Source organism: Melanerpes formicivorus, unplaced genomic scaffold, assembly GCF_026170545.1.
Source record: "Melanerpes formicivorus ecotype bairdi unplaced genomic scaffold, bMelFor1.0.p_v2 SCAF_13, whole genome shotgun sequence".
NCBI classification, from domain to species: domain Eukaryota; kingdom Metazoa; phylum Chordata; class Aves; order Piciformes; family Picidae; genus Melanerpes; species Melanerpes formicivorus.
In genome coordinates, this window is record NW_027142365.1 from 7310755 (window position 1) to 7338188 (window position 27434).

At 41.5% G+C, this 27434-nt stretch overlaps 1 long non-coding RNA gene across 1 annotated transcript in view; it reads left to right on the plus strand.

The window, feature by feature from the left end:
• Positions 1–237: 237 nt before the first annotated feature.
• The window catches only part of LOC137445026 (uncharacterized), a 44446-nt gene continuing 17249 nt past the window's right edge, over positions 238–27434 (plus strand). The window contains exon 1 of the long non-coding RNA XR_010988313.1: positions 238–268. This is a non-coding gene — a long non-coding RNA (uncharacterized lncRNA). The remainder of the gene's footprint in view (positions 269–27434) is intronic.

A 27434-nucleotide genomic window follows, 5' to 3' on the forward strand; every position in this document is an offset into this window, starting at 1 on the left:
TCACTAAAAGTCAATAATTCCTATTTGAATATTATTTTAATACCCATTCTTTCTCAACAACACTGGTTCCACAGCCTGCCCCTTTTCCACCCCACCCACCCCATTTTCGCCTCAAATCCCAGAGCACCTGGGCTCTGTTGGAGTCTCCTCCCATCCCAGGTGTGGCCACTTGGCCCTCCCCACCCACTCTCCTTTTTAATCCCCGCAAGGAAAGGCAGAAGCCCCAAGCTGAGCCCGTCTGGGCTGGAGGATCCTCCTCTCATCACTGGTGAGTACCTATGGTGCACACTGGGTGTTGGTGGTGGTGACAACAAAGGCCGGGGGGCCTGGTGGCCCCCCGGTTGTTAGGTAGGAAAAGCGTTCATGACTACTCCGATATTTTCCACGGGTCCTGGTGGGGCCTCCTTACTGGGACTGAGCTCCTCTGTGTGGTATGTGCACTCGAAGCCTGGAAGCCAACTGCACCTTGGGCTGCATCTGAAGCAATGTGACCAGCAGGTTGAGGAGGGGATTCTGTCCCTCTGCTCTGGTGAGATCTCGCTTGTATTTCTGTGTTTAGCTGCAGTCCTCAGCACAGGAGAGATGTGGACCTGTGGGAGAGGGTCCAGAGGAGGCCACAGAAATGATCAGGAAGCTCTCTCCTGTGAGGACAAGCTGAGAGAGCTGGGGTTATCCATACATCTGCTTGTGTCTCTGGCTTGCTGTTAGTTGGCATGCAAAGGTCCTTTCAAACTGCTTTGCAGTGTTGTGTTAATTAAGATGATGTTTTCATTAGTTTCAGTTCACATTATTTTAATCCAGATTTTTTTGAAGAAAGGTAGTTTAGCAGATAATGGAATGTGGGCAGTACAGTGGAGGCTACAGGGAGCTCATTATGCTTTTCTCAATTCATTGTAGTTTCATCAGTCATTAATTCCACTTTAAGCTTCCCTGTTGTTAGAATGTACATTGTGAGTGACTTTATTTTTCATATTCAACAATGTGCCACTTTCCATACACAACACAAAGGTAGAATGCAATTACTGGCAGAATTAGAATACTTCAAAAGGTTTAAAGATAGGGAAGAAAGTTCCCTGGGGAGGGTATGTTTAAGAGTGTTTGAGACAGCAACACAAATAACCTTGTAAAGGTGAAGAAAAAGAGGAGAGAAAGGATGGTGTTACTTGCTTTCCCTTATATCACAAAGTAATTGAGCAAGTTGTGTTGGAAGAGGTCTGGTCTAAGTCCTTGCTTGAGGGAAGTCTAATATCAGTGTTGGGTCATGTTGCCCAGGGCCTTTTATGATTGGACTGTGAGTATCTCCAAGGATGGGAATTCCCCAGCCTCTGGGGGGGAGTTTTGGTTTCCACAACCTCTCCACTAGGTAGGTAAGGAATAATAAGATCCTCTTTTAAATTCTCTCTCTTTTCCAGGCTGCAAACCCCCAGGTTTTTCATCCTCTCATGGTACTTTATGCGCTCCAGGCGCTGGAGCGTTGTGGTAGCCATCTGCTCTGCTCGCTCCAGTATGTCTGTGTCCCTCTTGTATGTGGGAGCCCCAAGTGAGATGCAGTACTCCATATGCTTTCTTAAAATTGCCAAATAGTAAGGGGAAAACATAACTTCCTTCAACTTACTGTCTGTGCTCTTGCTCTGTATTTGGTTGCTTTTGTTTGCTGCAGAAACATACTACTTGCTTGTGCTCAGTTTGTCCACCAGGACCTGTGGGTCCTTACCTGTGGAGATGCTTTCCAGCAAGTTGGCCCCTAGCCTGTGCTGTTATGTGGGTTATTCTTTCCCACATATAGAGCTTTACATTTGCTGAACTCTGGGAAATTGCTACCAGCTCATTTCTCTTATCTGTTAAGCTGCTAAGTCCCATGCTTTGACCTCTTCTCTCCCATTTGGTATCATCTGCAAAATTGCTAGTTGGAGTCCATGCTTATGCCCAAATTGTTAACACAAATGTTAAACACTGTTGGACCTAGTATCAACCCCTGAGTAACACCATGAGCAATAGGTCCTCAGCTGTACTTTTAATTTCTTACTACTACTCCCTGTAACCCAGCCAACAGACTATATGCATACTAAGTCTCTCTCACCAGAGAGCTATAAGCAAGCTCCCCCAGATGGGTGAAATTGGTAATGGATGTATGGCTAAGCTACATTTCAGTAATAAATTTACTATCCTTTCTTTTGGTTGCTTATGAGGTATCACAGCTTGGTCAGATCCAGAAGTGAAGGGGTGCCTTACAAAACTGAAGTAAGGGCTGGTTGTAAGTCAGTTCTCAAGCAGATGTATGCAGAGAAAGGCAGGACAGAGAATTACCTGCTATCAGAAAAGCTGAAGTATAATCCTGGTGCAGACCTGTAACTCACAGAGCATATTAGGCACTGAAATTCCTGTTCCTCATTTTCTTGAGAAATGGTGCAAGAAGAGCCAGAAAATGGCCAGTATGAATCTTGTCTTGAGACTATGATTGTAGCAGTAATAAGGAATGATGTAAACTGAACTCTTTCTTGTTAAAGAGTATGAAAAAGAGTGACTAGGACTACAGGAACAGCATGCACTAAGTGTAGAGGATTGCTATGAAAGAGGTCTTTAATCACCCTTCTTCATAATGTTTGAATTCTGTTTAGCAAGCTTGGCTTTTATTTGACACTTGGACTGACAGAAAATAAGTGCTCCTTGGCTGTACCTGTTGAGCATTGAAGGCAACTATTTCAATTTAAGGAAGGGCTTTCTGTAAGGATCATAGAATAGGATTACTTGGGAGGGACTGTTAAAGGTCACCTTCCATTAGATCAGGTGGCTTAGAGCCCCATCCCACCTGACCTTGATTGTTTTCAGGGATGTGGCATCTACAGCCTCTCTGGGCAGCCTGTGCTGGAGTTTCACTAAATGTTACTGTAAAAAAAAGTCATAGTAAAAAATTTCTTCCTGATACCTACTCTGATCCACACTCAAAAGCCACAAAACCCCTGTTCACAGGCCCCATGTTCTGGCTAGCATCGGTGATGGTTTGCTTTACATGAATATATAATCTTGCAGAAAACACAATATAGGTTATAGAAATTGGGGGGGAAAAGAGGCTTTTGTTCTGTGAGAACTCTTTTCTGCTCTGACTTTTGAACCCTTTCTGTATTTTCAAAGTAAAATGTTATTAAACTAGTGAACTTTAATGAATCCAATAAGTGACAGCCTTTTAGTTTGCCTTCACACAGCTTTAATATGTGTCTATGTCTTGGAAGGGAGCACAGTCTTGCCAAGCCACTGCTTTATCAGTCTTCTGGGGCAGCATGTTGCTGAGCTATCTACAGAGAGATTATTAGGTGCCTACCCTTTTCACTTGCTACTGTCAAATTCTGTGAACTCTCAAAAGAGGACACAGTCTCAAGCTGTGCCAAGAGAAGTTTAGGCTTGCAGTGAGGAGAAAGTTCTTCAGAGTTATTTGGCGTTGGAATGGGCTGCCCAGGGAGGTGGTGGTGTCACTGTCCCTGGAGATGCTCAAAAGAGGATTGGATGTGGCACCTGAAGCCATGGTTTAGTTAGTCATGAGGTGTTGGGTGATAGGTTGGACTCGATCTCTGAGGCCTTTTCCAACCTTACTGAGTCTATGAAAAGCCTCATTCCCTTAAGGTCTTGTCTTCATCTCTCATTAGTGACCGTGCTTGAAATGATTGTTTCTGGAGCATGACAGCTTGGCTTAGCACTGGCCATTTTAAACTGGGCAAACACTTCCTTTTTTGAAATTCTTGGTTTTCAGCATCTCTTTTTTTGTTCATTAGTGTTTCTTTGTGGCCAAATGAGAACTATCTTGATTTGTTTGGATCACAACATCACTTAGGTTGGAAAGGACCTCGAGGATCGAGTCCAACCTATCAATACAGACCCCACGACTAGACCATGGCACCAAGTGCCATGTCCAATCTCCTCTTGAACGCCTCCAGGGATGGTGACTCACCCACCTGACCAGAGTCAGAAAATCCCTTCTGATATTTTGCTTTCCATCACTGTAGGAGTTGGTTTTTGGGGCTGAACAAACTATCCCAGACAAGAGTGTTAGCATTTCAATAGTAGAAATATGCACAGACAGATTCTCTTCTATTTGAAATGTTTCTTCTTCAGTGATTTGCTTCTGCTTCATCCTGCAGACTTGTGGATTCAATGCAAAGCTTTTTATGATGTTTGCATGCAGGTTTACTGCTGGTTTCAGATCACTGGCTCCTCTTGAAAATGTTCATGCCATTACTAATGGCACCCAAGCTGAACCTCAGTCATGATGGAGTACTTCCATGTTTGCAAAATCCTCTTTGGTGATACCTTTTAGAGGTTTTCTTTTGAGTCTTGCAGGCAGTGCTTATTGATTAATTTCTGCTTTGAAACTGCAGCTTCAGAGGAAACTTGGAAATGTTATTCATAGATCCTTGCTTAGGTCAATATAGCAAATGTACCATCTATTTCAGTTTGTGTACACATCTTCAAGTAGCTCTCAAACCTGGGGAGGTGTAAAAGGCAAATAAACAACCTGATGTATGATTCTGCAGCAGTACTTCTCCCAGCCCTCCCTGCTGCTTCAGTGAAGAGTTGGAGGTCTTTCAGCAGGTCAAAAGTTGTTGTTTGCCTCTAATGCAAAAAGGTTCCTGTTTTTTTTCTTTCTATTGGGCTCTTCTCATGCTGTAACATCAATGCCTGTTCACTAATCTAGCACAGGTTCTATGAGCCTTGCAGAGAGCTTACATTTATCCTTATTTTTGAACCATTTTATCTTCCAGTCCTGTCATAGCTTCATGGGACAATTTTTTTGCACCTCAGAATAATATGGCTCTGGCTTGAAAGTAAGGTTTGGTCTTCTGTTTAAGACCCTTTGCTTTAGCTTAGTGCAGCTTGGATCCATGTGACATCAACATCCTATTGCACATACTCATAAAGAATGCTCACATAACTTACAGTGGTGAGGTGGACACACATGTGCCCACAAAACATTCTGCTCTCCCAGGTTTCCTCTCTCTCATGGCACAGAAGCTGAAAAAGTGTAATTTTGGATTCTTAGCTGCATCTCATGGCCTTGTGACGAGGGAGGGTGAATGCTCAGCTCCTTCTGTTATTGATCTTGATTTTTCTGCATCATTTTGACTAGTTGTATGACAGAAATGAAAATTGTGCGGTGCAAGATAATTGCCTTGAAGTCTTCTGAGGTGAAGACAATAGTGGCTGCTGCAGTAGAAGTTACTGTGCAAGGGAAATGTGCACTCTCTCTTATGGAGTGCAGGAACACTCCATGTTCCTTCTGTAGGGACACTCAGACTACCTACCTATGACACTTGACTAGCCTGTTAAACTCTTCTGCAAGAAAGATTCAGCAAGAAAGATTCAGCAGTTTCTTTAGGTGGTATGAAAAAGGTGTTTTATTTTTGATATAACATTTCCTTCTTCCTTGCTCCACTGGTAACCAAGGGAGAAAACAGATCTGTTGATTTTGTCTCTGAATGATGCCTCCTGCTTCTGTATAGCAGATGCCACAAGATCCATATCTTTCCTAAACTGCAGTGATTTTACTCATGTACTGTGTTTGATCAAATTAGTATTCTGGGCTCTGTGTACTACACCCTTTTGGTAAAACTTAGTAGTTCCCAAGCAGTGCCTGCTTGTCTCCCTGTGTCTATCTTGTATGTGTTAGGTGTATTATTGGAATACTGTTTATTTAATGAGATCTCTTTACAACAATGTGTAAAAATCAGACACAAAAAGGGGTCTCACTTTTTGGTACACTGGATCATGTGTTGCACAACAACACAGCCTTTTTTCCCATTGTTGTGCAGCTGTCTGAACAGGGGCATGTCCTGTGGTCCTGCTGGTTGCTGTGTTAATGGCACTGCTTCCTACTTTCCAGCCTTTGCAAAAGACATCAAATACATCTTTGCTGAATGTGCAGATGTTTACTGATGTATGTTCTTAGACTTTCTCTGTGTATCTGTCTATTTTGCTGCTTGATACATGCATATGAATGCATATCTTGATTTTTAGGACTGTCAAATCCATCCCAGTAGAGCTCATGGACTTATTTGTTTAATGGTTATAGCCTGTTGTGTTGTTTAAAGTTTTCTATGACTTCATCTTCAGAGGAAAGGGTCCTTAAATTTGACTCTTCATTTTGTCTCTTAGATTTTGCAGTTTTTCAATGTGTTCTACACTTGCTATGGATCTGTAAATGCATTTCCATCCTTGCTGAGGCTTTCTATTAATTTTTATGCAATACATGACATTCACAGGATGAGAAGAAGTAAATGAGACTTCCTTCAAACCACTCTCAGAAGCCTCACGTTTGCAAGACCTAGACCTCAGAATGTATTTAGTCCAGGCCATGCAGCGGGGCAAAAGCAGTCCAGCAGGTTTCTGGAGAGCACTGGTGACAGCTTCCTGGCAGATGACTGAGAAACTGATAACTGGGCAGGCACTTGGCTGAACCACATGCTTACAAACAAGATGTGAAGTTTGGCAGAAACCTTGAGGATGCTGACTGTGTGATGGTAAAAGTCAAGATTGTGAAAGAAGAGAACAAGGTCAAAAAAGCAGGATTAGAGCCACAGACATTGGCTTTGGCAAGGGCTCTGTTCAGTCTGAAAATCTCCTAAACCAGAGACTTTTAGAGCACTACCCCTTCCTCTTGTGAATGTCTCTTCCCCTCTTCCATTGTTTTATGTTCTGTCCTTTCATGACGTAGCTGCTGGTTCATCCTGTCTCTTTTTCAGTGGCTAAACACTTCCACTGAAGTAAATTCATATGCTGCGCCCTGTTGTGTACAGACACAGCTTTCAATTTCCTTGACCTGCTCAGGTTTCCTGTTTTGTGGAGCTTTTACTCTCTGGTGAACACTTCAGTATTGCAGGTCAAAGTGTTCATAAGGCTGCTGGGGAGTGGCAAGGATGAGAGGAACAAGGGTGCAGGTGGTCATCCCATTCAGTCAGTATACCGGGGCAGGGGTCAGGGCATAATGAGTGCCAACATGCATCTTGCATGTAAATGCATGGTTGCATACTAGGAAGCCTCTTTTACCCCTTACCCAAGAATGTATTACATGATTATGAGTAAAAATGAAGACCAGTGAAGATCTTTGACTTGAAATTAAGCAGTTCCAGAAGAAGCATAAACAATGAGGAGTTAGATGGATATAAAAACCACTCTTGCTCTTCAGAAAGTCATAGGAGTGAATAGCAATTGCTGTCATGCAAGATGGAGGAGGTAAGTCTCAATGCAGGTCATTAGTTACCCTGATAACTGTTGCAAAAGTGTGTTTCAAGAGAGAGTCTGTTTAAGGAGATCTTAGAACATGTTTCTGATGGACTTTGGTAAAGATAATTAAGATAACTAGAATAGGGTGAACTTTGGTTAGATACTGACCAATAGGAGGAAACCTGCTGTTTGACTAGAGAGGGGCCAGGTTAGGTGAGAATGATGATGAGGTGATACACTTATGATTCAGAGGACTTGAAGAAAAATAAGTAGCAAAAGAGTAACAGTGGCTTTCAAGACAATTTCAACAGTCACAAAATTGGTAGGTGTTGCCTGGGAAGCAAGCCTGATGGAACAAAGAATTTAAGAAAGATAGTGGTTCCTTAAAGAAGAATATTAATAAGGCTCTCTTCTTGTAGAGGAGAGATGAAAAAGTCAGTGAGAGATCAGTGTGGCTAAATTATGAGCCTTTCACTGACTTCAAACACAGGTGAAAGGAAACAGAAAGTAGAAACTAGGCCAGACTACTAAGGAGGAGAACAAAGGCATAGCAAGATCTCTGTGACCTAATCAAAAAGGGCAAGGCAGAAAATGAGATGAAATAGCAAGGAGCATTAGTTATGGGGAGTCCAAAAGTTGACACTTAATAGACAGAAGATTTGGAGAAGCCTGAAGTGATGAATGCTTCATTCTCTATTGATCTTCACCTGCCATCAGGTGGATAGTGCTATTAATACCAGTGCCTAAAGGAGAGCAATGCCAGCCAAGGGCAGGAGAGGAACACAGTGGTCTTTGTCAAAGCAATTTTAGCTGTGCTTTGCATATTTATTTTTTCCTTCTGGGAGTGCTTAGAGATAAGTAAGAGTCCAAGTGGGTGTAGAATGTGGATAGACACCAGGGAATTACAGTGTACAGGAAATGACTGTAGCCTGATTAATGCCTTCAAAACAAACTCTTCATGTCGATGTTGAGTGTGTTGCCAGTGAAGCTCTCTGAAGGTCTCCTCTGAGTTTGGCTCTGCCCAGTGTTTTTGTCTATGATTCTACCATAGAGAAGATAATGAGATAAGAATCCCTATATGTACACTATGATGCAGGCCATAATTCAGAATGATCTTGGTGGAATGGAGGTGTGATCTGAAAAACTTGAATACAGAATATGAACAATAAGAAATTAATGTAAGAATAATGCAAAGTGTGAGGATACCTTTAACACTGCTGCTAAAGAAAATCCCCCTTTATTTTTTTTAATCTCGGGATTTAATGAATGCAGGAATGTGTTATTCCTTGCAGTCATTATTTTGAAGATTATCCCAGGTTATTAGATCTGATTAAAGGATTTTACGCTTGGCTTGCTTGAGAGCTGAGGATTAAGCCCTAAGGAGCTTTCCCCTATGTTGTATCTTTGAGCTTATCATTTCAGTAGTGTGGGGCTCTGATTACTTACCCATAATTGTAAAACATACAGATTTCATTAGTTTACAGCTTTTTAGATCAGTCAGAGCTATTAAGTCTGATAGGTGATACTGTGGCTGACAAGTCCTATTACAGACTAGGTTTGCTTCTGTTGGCTTGAGTGTTGTGTGCTCTCTGTAAATACAGAGCACTCGGCCCATGTGGTGTCTGCACAGACACTGGTGACAGTGAGGACTGAACTGATCTCCCTTTCAGCAAATACACAGAAAATTCTGAGATTACAAACTTTTTATGGTTTAACTAATAGGGAGGGCTTGTCATTCTTGAGCTTAACCCAGAGATGAGGAGGTATTGAGATGGTTCAGAGGCTGCCCTGATGTTGTGTGGGTTTTTTGTCTACCTTAAACTATTTCTGATCTGCCTTGGCACAAGAGCAGGCTTAATTTGCCCCTATCTTCTATGGGGTGTTTTGAAGGAAACACTATGCTCACTTCACTGTTACAGTGGTTTCCAGGCAAGAGAAAAGTATTTCTGTTATGCAGAAGCTGGGGACTGAGAGCACATCTGTTTCTCCCCTTTCTGAGGGCAGAAGTGTGTGAATAGCAGTCAGTTGTGTGTGAATAAGGTCAGAAGATCAGTGAGTTGTTCTCCTGAGGAGGAAAAAACATCCTACAAGGATGAATTTTTGTGTGATATCCAACACCACTGAGTGCATCTCATGTAAGTCTGGTCTTTGTCTGTGGCAAATAACTCTTCTTGTCCCTGGACAGCTGCCTAGAATTTAGAGTTTGTTCCCTGGATACTTTCTTGCAATGATCCTTCAGCTTATTTCCAGTGTAGAATGAAAAACCTTAGAGGGTTTGTTTTGTGCTAAACTCCTTTTCTTCAAGCTACTCTCTTACAGAGAGATTGCCAACAGAAGCAGGCCATCAGACTGTTCAGGCTGCTTATTGATATTTCAAGACCCTACATGCTTACATATTCCTCAGATGTTCTTTTAAGTATATTGGCTGGTGGTCACTTTAACACTAAAGTGTTCAGAAGCAGATAAATACAGTTACTGAGCTTTCACAATTGCTAATGCATTTAATTGTTACTGTCACATCTAATTTGATATTCCCACTTTAGTCTTGGATTTCCTCCCCACCCCCCATCTCTGGCCTCTTTTCTATATCAAAGAGCTGAAAATCAGGCACTATTTTACTTTTTATTCCCTGAGGTCAGTTCATAACTTCTCCAGCCTATTGTCTGTCGCATTGTGCTTGGCTTATCTTTCTTCAAAGAATGAATTTCCAGCTTTGCAAGTTCATCTGGTTGCCAGAGCTCTGGTGCTAGTTCTTGTTTAGGTGGACTTAGATTCAGCAGAAAAGTGTCTGTACCCCCCTAGGAATAAAGGGAAAGCTCTGGAATGCACAACTAGAGTCAACTTCTAACATGTAGGATTGTTAAGGGGGAGACTGGGGCGTAGGTGAAGTAAGTTATAGTAATGCCAGAGGAGAGGTGCAAAAAGGAGCTAAGACACTTCCATTGTGATGTATATTCCTTTGCTTTTCTTACTTGCTGCTCCTTGCCAAAACCCTCCTTCTTTGCACACTGTCCTTGGCAGAGGTATTTTAATAGGTTAAATGGTACAAAGGTGCATGCTTGAGCAAAATGTTTTGTTCAGCTACTCTTCTGTTGTTCGTCCCTTGACAAGTTTGAGAGGGATGGAGCAGGGTAAGTGAAGGAATGGTGAACAGTGGCTAACCATTCAGAAAACCTCCCTGGCTGAAACAGGTCATAATTGGTTTTGGTTTGATACTATGTTTAATTGGTTGATTTAAATGATAAAGCATGGACTGTATTGAGGCATTAAATGCTTTTCACCTAAACTACCATTAGATAAAACCATTTTACTAGTATTGTTAGACCTCCAATGATGAGTAATGATGGAAAGTCATCAATGTATGTTCTGCCACTTACAAAAATTAAATCTGTGCCCTGATGTTGTTTTACTGGTTTATAGCTATTATATGAAGCCCCTTGGGATGTTCTTGTAAAAGATGCCCCACAAATTTTATGTAGCTTTGTACAGCATTGTATTTTACTGCAATATTCTAGCTTTTAAAAAACCTCTAAGGCATCATCTTTGGGGGTGTTTTGTTTTCTTTGATTTTTCCTGAAGGCCTCTATGGGAGAAAGACATCAAAATTTGTGTTGGCAATTTCGAGTGAAAACACCCACAGTTTACAATTGTCATCTCTGCTCTCAGTGAAATATTGCCTTCTGTCATTTTCCATGGAAAAAGCTTAGGTGAAAAAGATAGGAAACAAGATAGAACTGCAAGAGTATGGCAGATCTCATTTGTATGTATTTCTTATGTGTCTGATTACACATCAGTTATTTTCTCTCTGCTTGTTTTACTCCTGCACAGAGTTCTAGCATGCTTTCCTGCACTTCAGCTGCTTCTCTTAAGACAGACAAAGCAAAAATCTACAGAGGCAGATGCACATGGTCCACATGTTCCCAGATTCTATTTGTTGCCCCCACGGGTAAGCAAGTTGACTCTGGGACATCATCCAAGCTTGGGGATATTGCCCTGTAACTCCTCTTGGAACAAACAAAGATGCTACTTCTGTCAAGCCTCTGAAGACTTGTAGACCCTACAGAGGAGAGGAAGGATGGTCTCATGGATGCTAGCCTGAAATTTAGTGTAATTCCCATATATGCCACAATGCACTGTCTGTGTATTGCTATAGTGTTAGAAGAGGGCAGGCTTTAAATGTTCTTTTGGAGGTCCAGATGTGAAGATCATCTAGTGCACTTTCAGTATGGAGATGCTGCAGTGTTCTGGGGTGCTTAAATTATGGAAATTTGAGATGGGTATGTGGAGGAGACTCTGGGACAGGCATCCGTTCTCTCTGAATGTGCAGGCCCCAAGGTAAGTGGTTCCTGGAGGCAAGGGAGTCTCAGGAAAGCAGGAAAGCCAGTGTCTGATTCCTGCATTCTGGAAACAAAGGGATGGAGGGGGATTGCAGAAACCCAGCAGCTCAAAATAGACTTTGCAGACATTAAGGAATACAGAGAAGCTTCCTCTATGCTGTGAATGCTCTTCAGCCTCACATGAGTTTTTCTTATTGTGGAAATGAGTTTGCCACTATCACTCTAAGGACTGAAATTGGTCTTCTCTTGAGTTACTTTGGGGCATGCAGGAAGGAGATACTTTCTAGGTCTTTCAATTTCTTCAAGAACCATCAGTGCTTTTTCGTAAAACTTTGCTTGCAATTTTTCTCACTTACTTAAAAGCTCCCCTAGTTTCCAAGATTAGAAAACGTAACAGCAAAAGACACGTTCATAAAGGTGTAATGAATTTTCAAGCTCCTGGTGCTTCTAAGGACTTGTCAGTCTCATCAGTTATTTTGTCAGAACCAGTGATATGCCAGCTAACTCTGCCCATCAACAGATCTCAGTATAGGATGTCAGAATTGCTGCCTCTGAGCAGATAGCTTGAGGACTAATACCTCTTCAGTTGTCTCTTGAAGGGTGCAGGTATCTTCTACTCACTCTGACACCCACTTCAGCTATAATCTAGTACAAAGGGTGAACTAAAACCAAAAGAGGAAAGGAGGCTTTGAAATATACCTCCTGTAGATTAGCCTCCTGTGTTTTGCTGCTGTTAGGTGTGCTGCTGTTCCTAATGCCTGTGTCAAGGACCAGAGCTGGGCTGGCTGCTGGGTAAATGACAGATGCTATTAATCCTTCTCCCTACTCAAAAGGGAATAAAGGAGGGGGACTCATGGTTTGTCGAAGAAAACCAAACCAACTTTAATGAAAATGATACAGTAAAATGTACACAAATCAGAATCCCAGGATGTGACAAACCCAATAACAACTCTAAATGCCTCATGGCAGTTATGTCACTGTCACCACTGATGCTGTGGGCAGGCACTGGAGAAGTCCCAGACTGGTCTCACTAGGAGGGAGGAGCTGGATTCAGGAGCAGAATGAACAGAGCCCTTTCTAGGACACTGGCCATTGATGAAGAGATTGACCCTTGTGATCACTCAGCTTTGTACTGAATATAACACACATGGTGTGAAATACCTTGTTGGTCAGTTTAGGGTCACTTGTCCTGCCTGCTCCTTCTCACAGCCGTGACATCTTTCTGCACCCCAACATAGTACACAGGATTTAGCAGTGACTTTGGTTGCCATAGGAGCAAGAATAAGCAAGAGCCTTTCTGCACACCAGTTCTTGGTAGAAGTTAACAAGTTTATCACTACTAGAAGCAGATGCAGAAGCAGAAATGTACCATTAAGTTCAGGAAGTGAAGTTGCTTAGAAGGGGCTGTGCTGAAAAGTAAAATCACTGAACAGAATTAGTTCTGTTCTAGCTCAAACCAGACACTCCATAAGCCCATTTACAGTCCCACTGCTTGCTATGATCAGTTCTGTTCATCATTATTTTCTATCCTTGTCAGCAATTTTAATCACAGTAATGAAACCAGATTAAAACTATTTAAATATGCTAATGTGGTGGCAAGCAATTGAATGGCAGCTTATAAATGATTCAAAAACCACCCTAGCTTCTTGTCTCATACAGCTGCACTTTATTAGCTTTGGTATTTCTGCTTGTCAAATGCATTATATTGCCACTTACTTCCTTTGTGGTCTGACCTACCCTGTTGATTGCTTTCAGTTTATTGCATATTTCATTTTCTTCCCAAATTGCATTCTTGTGCTTCTCTCATCACTAAGGTGGCTTGGTAAAACTGCACCACAAATTGCACCTAATTGCATTTCCTATGCATCATAACTTACTAGAAAAACAGGAGATTGGCAATAAACAGTTAAACAGCCACTGAAGGGGCTAAATCAAGAGCTCTTGGTGTGTGTTTTGCAACTAACAGGACTGGAGACTTACTTGGAAACTAGAAATTGCTCACTAGCAAGATGTAGGAATACAATGGTAGTAAAGAATTGCCAGATCTCCCAGGGAGGGGTCTCAGCACTGTGTTAAAATAGTTACAGGGCTGATTTCATTGCCAGGCTGAATTTGGCCACTTACAAATGTGGCTTCATGTTATGATCTTGACGAACCCAGTTATGGTAGAAAAACACTGTGCATTAACGGTTTCCAGTGTAGCCCTAAATGCAGAAGACAACCCTGATCCCAGCAGAGAACTTGGCCTGTTTAACAATACTGGCAGAGTTAGATGGAGTGGGAAAAGAAAGCAGTGTGTTTGCTTTGTGATTGCAGCAGAAGTGCTCATCCTGTGTGGAACAATGTGGGGGATGCAGATTGTGCTGAAGGATGTGGCCTCTAGACACCTTTCTACAAGAAGATGCTTTCTTCAATGTTTACAAACCAAGCTAGCAAAGAAACTCTGCACAAATTCCTAACAGGAAAAGAATAAATATATATTGCAATTGCTTTTTTTCTAGATCATAATGTTTAGAGGAAACTAATTAGAGAGGGAGAGTTTCTCTAGGCATTAGCATTTCAGGACAAGTACCAAAGTCAGATTTTTTGGTCTTGTCCATTTTGGTGACATCTGGCTAGATCTCTGCTGCAGTGTTGTATACACATATTGGTAAGACACTGAAGGGAAATGCTGAATTGTCCCTAAGATTCTGGAAAATTGAACTCCAGAGGGAGAGAGGCCTTGTAGACAGGCAGAGGTTGGTCTCTTCTCCCAGGCAGCCAGTACCAGAACAAGAAGACACAGTCTCAGGCTGTGCCAGGGGAGGTTTAGGCTGGAGGTGAGGAGAAAGTTTTACACAGAGTGATTGCCCATTGGAATGGGCTGCCCAAGGAGGTGGTGGAGTCACCATCACTGGAGGTGTTCAGGAGGTGACTTGATAGGGTGCTTGGTTGCATGGTTTAGGTGATTAGGTGGTGTTGGATGATAGGTTGGACACGATGATCTTGAAGGTCTCTTCCAACCTGGTTTATTCTATGTCTGATTTGCTGAAAATAGGGAGTATGATTTTTGCAGTACTGTAGAAGCTGGACATGGAGTAGTGAGATTAACATACAGAAGGGAAGATTGAGGTTAGGGAAAAAGTCATCTTGGAAGACCTTTAGAGCTGTGTACAATACCCATCACTGGAGGTCTCTGGCAAGCAGTCACCTCAGCACTGCTTGGATGACTAAGGCATGGCAAACCTTCAGCTGGGATATAGCCTATATAGGTCTTCTAGAGTCCCTTGTTTTCTAATTACTGAGTCAAATGTTGTAATGATGAATAATAAAAACATGCAAAAAATCAGTAATTTATAATTTCAAATAAAATATTAAGGAAGGTCAAAGTCTTCTTTAAAATGAACTTGCAGTTCTAGAATCTGGATAAAAGAATAGTATATTAATACCATGAGAAATATGGCAAGAGTTGGAGAGATTAAATAACATGCATGCCGTGCTTTTCTAAGCAGGATACTATTTGCAGGCTTTGTTTCAGAACAAATACTATAAAACCACAGTGGTTTGAGAAGTCTGTCTTCACTCAAGCAAAAAAGTCTTTCTGTCATGTACACCAAATATAGTCCCCTTGAAAGTGAGCTGGGAGAGAGTGAGTGACCTTCAGAAGCAGAAGGAAGTTATGTTGAAGACACCTTGGGATGCCTTGTCTTGTTACATCCCAATTGCATGCAACTAAGACAGCTTTGAAGAAGCAACTAAAATCCAGCTCTTGGAGGAATTTACAGTCAACCCAATGAGTCGTGTTTGCTACCCAGGCAGAATAATCTACTTGTGAAATCTGCTTAATGTGGGAGCAGGCATCAAAATTGGGCAAATAATTTTAGTAATTTCCTGCCCTGGTATGCATAAATATAGTAAATGAATTTACATGTGCAAAAAGACAAGATTTGTCTCTGAGTGTATAAAGCTAATGGAAGTAAATCAGTGTATATAAAAACAAGTGAGAAATGTAATTAATGCCTCTTAGCACAACTCTTCTCCAAACAAGAAAAACCTCTGGCAAAAACTACACCTGCAAGCAACTGAGTAATGTGAAGAGTCACTTACAGCCTTTGCTAATGGAGCTCTCAGTACATAAAATGATGAGCTCCCAGCCATAGGGTTTATTGAAGATGTTAAGTAGTTCAAAGCACATGAACACAAGCTGAGATGAACTTGCTGCTCAGCTTTGCCAAATGATCTGCAAAAGAGAGATTTAAATGGGAGGTGGCAGAAAGCTGCTGCCCTGGGTGCTGTCACCCTCCCTATCCAGGGTAAGACTCTAGAGCATGCTTCCTAGTGTTCATCTCTTGTATAATATGTGATTGAAAGGGACAGATATCAACGTAATTATGCATTGTTTTAAACATAGCTTTGAATCAGTACAAAAATTAGTGCTGGGGTGGTTTTTTGGTGGAATTATTATCATCTTGCTGAGTTGTACCAGCCAAAAGATTTTTTTTGTTACATAGATTTATTCTGCAGTATTCTGTGATTAGAGCAGGAGGAAAGCTGCATTTCAAAATCTGCCAGAAATCTTAATGTAAATGGCTTTTAAAACATCATTCCTTTTGTCATCCTTTCACTTAAATTCTCAGCCTCAGGTTTGAATTTTTACTTCATTTTCACTTATTTATATTCCAACCTGTACCCTCAATAACACCCAACAGTGATATTGTAGTTCTTTCCTCTTCTCTCTATTTTGTACATCCCAAAAGTTCAATGCCAGGACCCAGCTCTGAAATATGCTGCTGATTTAAGTTTATTTCCCAGAGAGAGATAGTTTGGTTGTAGTCTGTAGATCTGCTTTCCTGAGGCTTGTTTTCATGGAATGTACTGTTGGAGCAATCTCTTCTATCTCTATGAATAAGCAACACAAAGCACAACAGAGTCTCAGCCCTGACTACAACCTTCAGGGTTATTTTTAGTGTAAGTAAATAATAATTAAAAAGTAGTAGGAAGAGCATAATTACAGAGCTATTACTCAGCATCCACAATCAAATACTTTCCCTAGCATCATAGTTAATAGTGTTCAGCTAATCCTGTGGAAGAGTTTTCAGTGCTTATATTCAATTCAATTTATTTTCCATTTTCATTTCTATTTATCTGTTGTTATGATAATGAAAGCTTGATCCACCATTCATCATTCCTGGTCTTGGTATGATCCATTATTGAACACTATAATCTGATTATAGCAGCAATTGTAGCCCAGGGAATTAACACAGCAAAGTGTGAGCAGCAGGATGTTGTCTGGCTTTTCCTTTCCTTGGGTAATTTTTTTTCAGGTGGCATTTTTTTTTAATAGGAAGAAAGAATGAAATGACAATCCTGGAAGGGAGTGGGGGAGAACAGAGGATTAAGTACAAGGTTAAAATGAAGGCAGGCAGAAGAGTTGTGGGAGTGCTTATCAGCATCTTCTGCCTCTCTGCATGGAGGAAGGAGCCTGGATGTGTAACAGCTCAGGTGAGGATGGCTCCTCAGTACTCTGATTAATTTTTACTGGCTCTGTATAAAACCATAGAACTAGGAGAGACTTTAGAAAAGAAGGGAGGAGCAACACTGTTAAAAGTAACAAGGAACAAAAGATAAAGTGAGATGCAGTTATCCAATGAAAAATAGCATGCTGCAATACAAAAGGTGGGTTTGTTTGGTGTTCCTGAAGCCTAATGGCTTTCAAACTGTTGTTAGAAGGGTGCGGTGTGTGACCTCTTCCTTTCTACCTTTAATGCAGAGTGGACAGTGGCATCTAAGAGCTGAAGCAGCTCATGTACTCTCCTTTGAGTAGGCTGAGACAGAAAAGTTCCTCTGTGTTTTTTTTTCAGTGCTCACTGTCAGAAAATACCTGCTTGCAAGTTGTCTAGAGCCATTAGCATTTGAATTGCGTTAGTATGCTTCCTTCACGCATGTGATCACAGCCCTTGCTGCTGCTCTTAGCCTTAGCGAGAGGAAATAATTATCAAAGGGAGAAAGGAGACCTCAAGGTCAGGTTTGAGTGTTTAGTGGGTCAGACTCTAGGAGTGACACAAGCCTCACTTGACAACAAAGGTGTCTTGTTGATGGAGAGCAACATGTCCACATGGCTTCTACATAAGCGGAGGAAATCTAAACATCTGCCTTGACCTTGTCACTCCCTCATAGCTCTTTTGGGATGGAATGAACCATTCCTTTACTGATTAAAAGGAATTTACTTTCCAAAAAAGAGGGAGGTTTCAAATGATTGGCAAGTTTGTTTTTAACAAATAGGACTTCTCTATGCCCAATACAGACTCAACCAGGTTGGAAAAGACCTCAGATCAAGTCCAACCTATTAATCAATACCTAATACCTCTTCACAACTAAACCATGGCTTCAAGTGCCACATCCAATCCTTTTTTGAACGGTGACTCCACCACCTCCCTGGGCAGCCCATTCCAATGGCCACTTACTCTTTCTGTGAAGAACTTTCTACTCACCTCAAGCCTGAACTTTCCTTGGTGCAGCTTGAGGCTATGTCCTCTTGTTCAAGTGCTGGTTGCCTGGGGGAAGAGGCCACCCCCCACCTGTATACAACCTTCTCTAATGTAGTTGTAGAGAGCAATAAGGTCTCCCCTGTACCTCCTTCTCCAGGCTAAGCAATCCCTTATCCCTCAACCTTGCCTGATCTTGCTGGATGCACCATTTCTGATGTAAGCCACATCTCCTGCCAGCCCTTCTCTATTTGAGAGCAGCAGGTCTAGCAGGGCCTCACCCTTGGTAGGTTCACATAACAGCTGTGTCAAGAAACTGTCCTCCATACACTCTAGGAACCTTCTGCAATGCCCCCCCTCTGCTGTGTTAAGTTCCCAGCAGATATCTGGCATGTTAAATTCACCCACAAGAACAAGGACTGGCAATCTTGAGACAATCTCCAGCTGCCTGTAGAATACTTCATCTATCTTTTTATCCTGGTTGGGTGATCTATAACAGACTCCAACCAGCATGTCAGTTATGTTAGCCTTCTTTCTGATTTTAACCCATAGACACCCAAGCCTTTCATCCTTAAGCTTGAGTTCTGTGGCATTAAGAGATTCTCTAATATACAGGGCTACCCCTCCTTCTCCCTCACCTGTCTTGCCTAAAGAGCTTATACCCATCCAGTTGTGTGAATCATCCCACCACTTTTATGTAATGGCAACTACATCATAGTTTTCCTGGTGTTCCAAGGCTTCCAGTTCCTCCTGTTTGTTACCCACACTGTGTGCATTTGTGTACAAGCACTTCAGCTGGGTTGCTGATTTCACCACTGACTCTAGTTTACCTCCCTCTGTCTCCTCCCTGGAAAGACTGGTTTCCTCACCTGCCCCCTTCAAACCTAGTCAATCACTGAATTTGCAGGGATTTATATTTATGCATTTAAGAAGAAATTTACAAGTAAGGAAACCAGTATGATACTGGGCTTGATTTTCCTGTTTGGGGTTTTGCCCATTTTTTTTCAGACCTGCAGAAAGTGAGAGCAAACTTGTGTTATTTTAAAATGCTCTTATCTTTCAACATGTAGAAAACTGACAAGTGGAGCAGAGGAAAGTTAAATCCCTCAAATTGTGTAGACATACAGGCTGTGCTGCTCAAAAGGAGTCGATGGACTGTTTTTTCTGACACCATTAAACCCTCCTCCTTTTTCTATAGTACTTCAAGTTGCACCTTCCCTGGCTGGTTGCCTGTCAACTGCTGTGCCCGTTGGCCTGTAGCAAATGTTTTTCTCCTTATACATCAATCTGAAGGGAGAGAATTTTCAGGAGAAGCAAAATGCCAGATCAAATTTTTTGGTAGCTTTTTATGGACCTTTTTCAGCCAGCATCTATCCTTCTTCCTTTCTTCTGAGAATCAGTGATGGTTGCCTTGAAGATCCTGAGTTGTTTATACTTACCCATGTGGAATAGCAGGGCTTGAAACTTCACTGGCTTTTCTATTATTGTGTTCTTAAGTGATGTGCTGTGAGGATAGGGACTTGACATGACATTTCTTTTCCTGTCATCTCTGATGATGGAGATGCACAAACGAGACTCTAGCTGTTTACTTGCATGTTAATTTTAAGCTTAATTAGTGGCACAAGGGGTGCAGGGAATTAGTGTTTGACAAATGGAAAAAGACACGTTTGGTAGGGAGATGAAGCAATGTGTACTTTCAAGCTCCTAAGAGGCTGTTGCAAACTATGAAGAGAAGAGAAAAGGAAAACAAAGTTGATCTACAGGAGAAGTACTTGAGTGTGTCCTTACAAGTACTCCTTCCTCTGATTTTTAAAGGCTAATGACTGCAAGCATACAGCTTATTTGTCCTGTGGACAAGAGCCACTTTGAACAGGGCTGTTCTTTCTCTGGGGAAGACATCGGTCTAAGTCACGAAGGAGGAAACCTTGGCTGTACCCTTTGTGCTGATTACATCTTTCTCCTAGAAGTGGTGAAAGTAGCTGTCTGGTCAAGTTGCTCTGACAGAGATGTACATTTTAACTGGTTTTAAGACATTTATACTCTTCCTAGAAGTTTCCCCACTGTTACTTTGAAGATCCTACCTCATCAGTCAGCCATACTGAATCACAGTGAAGCATCTGATATACTTTGTCTTAGGGAAGCGCTCAGACATGCGCCTCCTGCTTGTAACTGTGTCATTGTCATCTCTTTTTGTTGCCCAGGCATGCAGGACATCTGCAAGTTAAATGGATTTCATAAAATTCATGCTTAGGCGGTTAGCTGCTACATAAAATTCCTGTAGGTCTATTAGACTGTATTGACCTGTCCTACTTATACTTCACTTTCTCTTGCACTTACCCATTTGTTCCCTTCTGTTAGCTACATTCAACCCAAAGCCATTGTTTGGTAATTAACAAAAGTGCATTTTAACTGAAGGATGTGCTTGATCTGCCTGTGCCCAGCAGATAAGTCACCTGTTGAGGATCCTGCCTTTCCTTTCCTACTGACAACCATCTCATTTCTCTGCCCTGTATGTACCAAGAGAGTACAAATGGATCAGAGGAACCTGACAGCTCAACTAGCACACTGAGTTGGGATTTAAGCCAGGAAATAATCAAAAAGGTACATCCCATATAATTTTATCTACTGGCCCCTCTATAATTCCTATAATACATTAATAGTTTTATTCCAGTCTCATGTTGGTTAAACAGTGAACAGAAGAGATTGTTTCCTCCTCTTTATCAACCCAGTGCAGGAGCCAAGAAGGATGTTTTCAAGGACCCCTGCTTGTCTGCTTTACCCCTGACCTTTTTCCTTCCTAACCAAGATAGACTTGGTGAAGACTCCCACCTACTGTTTTTACTAAAACCTTTCTCAGACTGCAAAATGACACCAGGGGTCACTTAAGAAGTGATGGAGAGTCAAGACCTGGTCTGAGGGGTACAAAGCACCCCAAGATTTAGCACTGGGTGATGTACTGTCATTCTCGGCGTGTTTAGAAGCAGTATTTCACCTTTTCCTGCTGTACATGCCACTCACTCACCTGGAAGCATGGAGCAGCGAGATCAAAGCTTCATAGAAACATGAAGCAGCTAGATTGCACTTGTAAGGTACTTTAAAGTTTTGCACCTCTGTTCTTGGGAAGACTGCAAGCTGTCATTTGTACAACCTTAGCAAAACATGATGGCTTTGCTCCACAGCTTGCTTTTGATTTCTGAGAGGCTCTGGAGGGCAAGCATTTGATTGAGACTTGGAGAAAAAGACTGCAAAAGTTCAGCAGGAGCAGGCAAAGGGTGGGAATTACTGTGCGGCTCATGCATGAAAGCTAAGAGGTCAGAGGAGTTGTAGCATTTAAGCTTTGAACAATTATGTCTTTGGAACAGTACTTTGCACAGGAAGCTTGTCTTAAGTCCTCTCAGCAGCTGGAATTCCTTCTGTGTTTTGTGTAAAATGCTATTCTGCATCTCTCATGAGCCTGGGAGATGACTTCTCATTGAGTCATTAAGATCTCCTATTTTCCTCATTCTTCAGTTTGGCCACTGAAACTTCAATGGCCACTTGCTAACTTTTTGTGTAAGCATTGGTATCTCTGCCAAGTATCTATTCTGCATCAACCTGCAGATCAGGTCTTAAGTCCATGTGGGTTCTAAATCCTGTTGGTGTATCTTGGGTTTTGTTGTTTATGGCTTGGTTGTGTTGTGTTTTTTCAAGCTAGAGGCAGCTATGGTACTTGGCATTGGGTTCTTTTCTGTTCTTGCTAAACCCATGAGCATTTAGAGACATTCTGATGTGCTGGGAGTGAAGTGAGTTTGCTCTGGGGTTTCTGAGTGGTGCAGCTGGCACTGCATAGATCTGTCTTCATATCTCTGTATGAACTGGTCTGTACTGTTTTAATTCTGCTGCTTTACACCTCCCCTGAGAAATCAATTGCTTTTCCTTGAAACAACAGGAACTGCAAAGGAAATTGGTTTAGTTCCCAAATGTCATAAGTATTTTTCCTGGGTTTGGGAAGGACTTTTCAAATCATTGACTAAACTACAGGCAAAGTTAAATATGTGCCTAGAAGCAATCCACCTTTGATGTTTACACTGTTAGCTATATTTATTACTCTTTCTTCAAGCTGTTATTGCATTATGTAGTTACTAAGGGACAAATGTGGTCTATGGCATTTGTGGAGAAGCAGAAACCTTCATCTCTCTGCTGAGCTGCTTAAAAGGAAACAGCCCATTCCATGTTTTAAACTTAACAGCTTTAATAAAAGTAAAAGGCATGGAGAGATTTCTCCTTCCTCCTTCAGGCTGGCTGAAGCCATTTATTTTGTCTTCCAAGTACTAAGTGAAAGACGCTGAAGAATCTCTTAGCAAGCTTTCCTAAATAACAGGAAAGGTTCTCCTTGTTAGAAATGATGAAGGCACCAGCACAAACCCTGATTTTTTCAAAGCAGCACTCACTAACACTTTTCTATCTCCATGAGGTCAGCTTTCTCCAGATTCAAGAGGGGCTTTTCTGGATCTAAGAAGCGTGTAAGCGTGTGCACTCTGGTTGTGTTCCCTATGCATAGGTTATCTGGTGTTCCAAAATGTTTATGGACTGCTGTTGTCTTTTATCTTCCTATTTCTTAGTGTTAATAATCGACCTGGTTATTTTAATGGCATGTCAAGTTGAAAATTTTAACCCTCTTTTTTTCCTTCTCCAAAGAGAATGGTGAGATTTGACTTGCTGGATTGATTTATTTCAAAATGTCAGGATATAACTTCTTGTTTTGTTGGCCAGGTTTTAGATCACAATTACCTTTTGGCTCCGTGTTTTGAATGGACTCTGACAACTTCTTGTCAGTCTTGTGCAGCTGAGTAATGATTCTGTGGAGGTTCCTGTAACAATTCAATCTCACTTCACCTGCTCTTGCCAGTCACTCATGCTCAAGTAAATCTTAATAAGACATAATGCTTCAGACCTGTCCTGACTGATCTTGTTTTGCTTTAAGGATGACTCCCACCTCTTTCCCTGTGATATCAGTTTTGTGTTCTTTGTGCTTCTGCGGCTAATATGCAAGCATTGCATGTTTTTAGCTTTTGTGTTAGGCTTTCTGCTGTTCTTTCTTTAGGCAGTGTTTTTGTATATTTGTTGTGACCACCTGATTAAAATTAGCATTGCAGAATGTCTGTGCTCTAGTCTTTTTTGCATTTTTATGAACATGCCCCTCTGAGAGACTCTTATCTCCAGTTTGCACAACAACTTCCCCATGCACTTAACATGTTTTTTCTCTAGAAAAGGGATTTCTATCCTCTCAAGCTATACATTAAGACTTTTGTTCTGTTCCATCCATTTTAATCTGGAGAATGAGAGAAGATAGTTCAGCTTCATCCAGATGGAAAAAGACAAGTTTTTGTTTGTTTCAAGTCCAGAGGATATTTCTGTGCAGCTTGTTATTGAAACCCATCCTTTTAAATGGTATTCTGCTGTCTGGGAGCCTGTTCAGGGACTAAGCTATCTTCCTCTATTTTATGACACGTGATACAGCTATTAATTTCCCTGCTGGTGAATGCAGTGCTGTGCTGCATTTTGTGCCTTCATATCTTTGCTTCAGCATATTTCTAAGTCATTGGTGGAATAGAATTTCTACCTACTTTTGGAAACAGTGATGTTTTCTTCCTTCTTTCACAGACTGCTTCCTCCCTTGATGAGGACTTAGCTGTTTACACTACTCTTCATGTGGGAACTTGCCTCCTTTCTCTGGTTCTTATTTTGAAATATTTGCTGGTTTTGTGGTGTTTAACCCAGTTGATCTGGTGCCTCTTCTTTGCACTGGTTACCTGCGTTCTCATCTCCTTATGTGCTGCTATAGGCTCTGTGGGATCTGTACTAAAAATAGTAATATGTGGAAAGGAAAATTAATGAATTAATGAACAGCTTCTAGAATAGAGGATGTTTCCTGGTCTGCATTCTGTGTGATATTCCCCTAATAGAGAAGGCATTCTCCTTACATATTTTGCTGTTATTTCCAGATATTCCTCCTTTTCTTATCCCACTGACGTACATGTGTGCTCGATTCTTGTACAGGTCCACAGAGGGAGTCCCCATGGAAGAACAGTGAATGATTCAGACTACATGAGGTTTTTACTAATATAAGATTGTGAAGCTCCTTGTGATGACTAGGCTGAATTTCTCTAACTCTTTGGAGAAGACAGGGTGTGTATATATCTGCGTGGGTATGTGTGAGAAAGACCTTCAGTAGAGCAGGATAGCAAAACCTTCTATTGTGTGCTCTCTTTTGGGAGGGAATGACTGAAACGGCAGAGCAATGGAGAGGGAGTTAGAAAGAAGTACCAGTGTAATGCTGAATGCTCCACAGACCAGCACTAAGAGCAGGCTGATACTTCCAATTACGCTTTCCACTGAGCCACTACAACAGACTTCATACAGCACACTATGAAATATGTAGTAACTTGGCAAAGCTGTCTTGTCTATGATACTTTGCCTTCCCTGGGGCAAAGTCAATCTGTATTCCCTTTTGGCTTTTATGTGCTGCTGTCTTTCTCTATCATGGAGGTGCCCTGGTATTTTTTGTCTCTTATCTAGGTGTGTTGAGGAGATTTAAACAATGTCCCTCTGCCTAAATCTTCTGCTCTCATTACTAGTACTCCAGAGTTAGGTAGATATGAATTTGGGCCTAACAACTTTTCTGCTATATTACCCCAAACTTCAAAACCTGAGCTCCCATCTTTCAAAAGGCATCACTCATTTAACCTCTTCAGGGCTTGATGTGAAGAGCCTGCTGGTGAGGGAAGAGTAGAGCCACATCCCATCCAACCTTCACACACTTTCTTCCTTGAAAATGCTGATGTTGATCATGAGCACAGGGCAACTCCAAATAAGGAGCTCAACATGAGCTGGAAAATGGTGATTTTAAATGAGAGACTATTTCTTGCAATTAACAGCACTGTAGAAGGTAACTCAAGGAGGCACCTTCCCTTTCTGTGCTATTATCAATATGAATGAAATAGAACTCCATCTCATGGACTCTGCCCCTACCTATCCAAAGGCTCCTGCTCTTAATCTTTTGTTAACATTGTTTCTAAGCTTAGGCAAGGGCTAAATGGCTGTAAGAGGCATCTGCTCACAGACTCTAAAATGCTCAGGCAGGCATCAGAAATCATATTCATCCCACCAATGTAAAACCTTGTTTGTGTTTCTATGCCTTTTTGCACTACTTGTCTTGATGTTGGAATGCAAATAAATGTGTTTATCCATTTGACAACTCTTAATTATTACTTACTGGTGAACATGTCTATGAATAACAGCATTAGGGCACTTGTCTCTAAGCTTCCTTCATTCTATTTCTGTACTGGAGTTACAGTAGCTGTAATGAGCTGATGCAGCATGGATGGAGCAGCTTGATTTAGAGAGTATGGAAACACAGCTGCCCCCAAAGCACCATGGAGCACTTGTGTACTGGCATTGGTGCTGTGCAAGGAGTAGGAAGTGTCTGATGATACCTTGGCTGCCTCTTCTGAATTAAAACACATCAAATTTGTCAGTCCGAGAAGCAGCATCTCCAAGTCTGTCCAAACTCGCTGATGACAGAATCGTCTCATTACAGGAGACTACCAGGAGCACATCTCCAGCAATATTCTCCTCACTTATGTCAGCAAAAAGGCAGCAGTTTCTAAGTGTGAATTATTTCCTAACTCAAAAAATTAATGAGAAAATGCATGTGTAAAAATGGTACCTTTGAAAGAGTGAATATCTCATAAAAGTAAATTGGGTTCAGTAAAGTCGAATAGAGATATGATGGTCCTTTATTTTTTGGCTCCCCAAAATCTTGTTAAGTTCTGGTCACTGGAGTGTTTTACATAATGAGATCACTAATTAGTTATGTTGCTGATGTGAAGGAAATTCCATCAGTCCAGCAGTGATTATATATTAACTGATAAGAAATAGCTGCTGGTGGACTACTTAGAAATTGAAGCTGGAAAGTGGATAATTACTGTAGAAATCTTGTTGACATTAGTCAGTGGTTACATAAAACTGTGCTGGTCTGTTAAAGGAAAACCTATGTCTTGAGGAGTAAGGCAATATTTTCCTAACTAGGATATCACTTGGCATTACTGACGACATACATCTGAGAAGAAACACGTTCCCTTTGTACAAAGGGAAATACAACGGACTGTGTCCATATGTATGGAACTATACTTGGGACAGAACTCTGTTTTGGTTGAAAAGAAAAAATACATCTAAAAAATCACATGTAGGCTTATGGTTTTGGGTAATTCCTTATATTTCTTAATGTCTGGACCAGTTTGGACAGGTCCCAGACCACTGCAGTTCTCTATTATGAAAGGTGCATCTCACTTCATGACGTTTCCACCTGCAAGATCACAAGGGAATAGCAGGTTGCAATTACCACCAAGGGTACAGCTAGGGGCAGAGGAAGTTGTAGGTGTAAGTCATGACCTGTCTCCAGTACCAGCTGTCACCACCTGCAAGATTTTGAGGCCAAACCAGGGCCATGGGGTGCCCTAGGGCAGGGTCCTACATAGACCAAGGGCCACTTATCTATGGTGGCATTTTCAAAGCAAAGAATTCCTGTATATCTCTTCTAAGGAGCTGACAATGACAGCTTTGTGAAGGTGTTTTGTTTTGTTGTTCCTCTGCTGGAAGGAAAGCAAGCCGGAGAGAACCAGCACAAAGCCTTGCACACAAAGGCAAGGTTCACAACGAAGTCATGGGGCTTCCATGGGGTCAGGAATATTTACGTGGGATATACTGCCTGCTTGCAAGTGAAATCCTTCTCGTTGCACCTCTGCTCTTGGCTGTTACAACCACTGATCTTCATGTGACCCTGTTAGTTCTCAGCCTTAAGAGCTAGACAAAGTGCTTTGAGTCCTAGTGTCTGCTTCACAACAACTGTTTTTGGTTGCTGTCAGCTTTTATATAGACTGATAATGTCTTATTGTTTTGGAAGTGGGAATGCTCTGTACCTGGGGAGGCTTAGGTTCATCTCCTGGCAAATAATTGAGTCTGAGTGTCACTGAACTTAGATTCTTAAAATGATTCAGTTTGATTCAGTGCTCTTCCATGAATTCAAAACTACTCTTTTGTGTGCTTCACCTTTCCCATGAAAGTTTGAATGCCTTCAGAAGAAAACTGCAGGTAAGAGGCTATTGTTAGTGCCCAAACTGGTGAGTTCAGTGTGGATGTTGAAAAAATCCAGCAAGAAATTACAGTATCTCAACTAAGGCAATTGGAATTGTTTGGCTTAGAAGGAGGATGGTGATTTTTAAAAGCCTAAAAGCTAAGGAGTTTTGCAAAGAGATCACCCTCGGCAGGGAATGTCATTTACTATACAGTTGTGAGCTCCTACCCTAGACAATAAGTCCTGAGAACAACAGGGTCAGGTATGTTTTGGCTTTTAGAATAATCTGCCTAATAACTTGAGTCA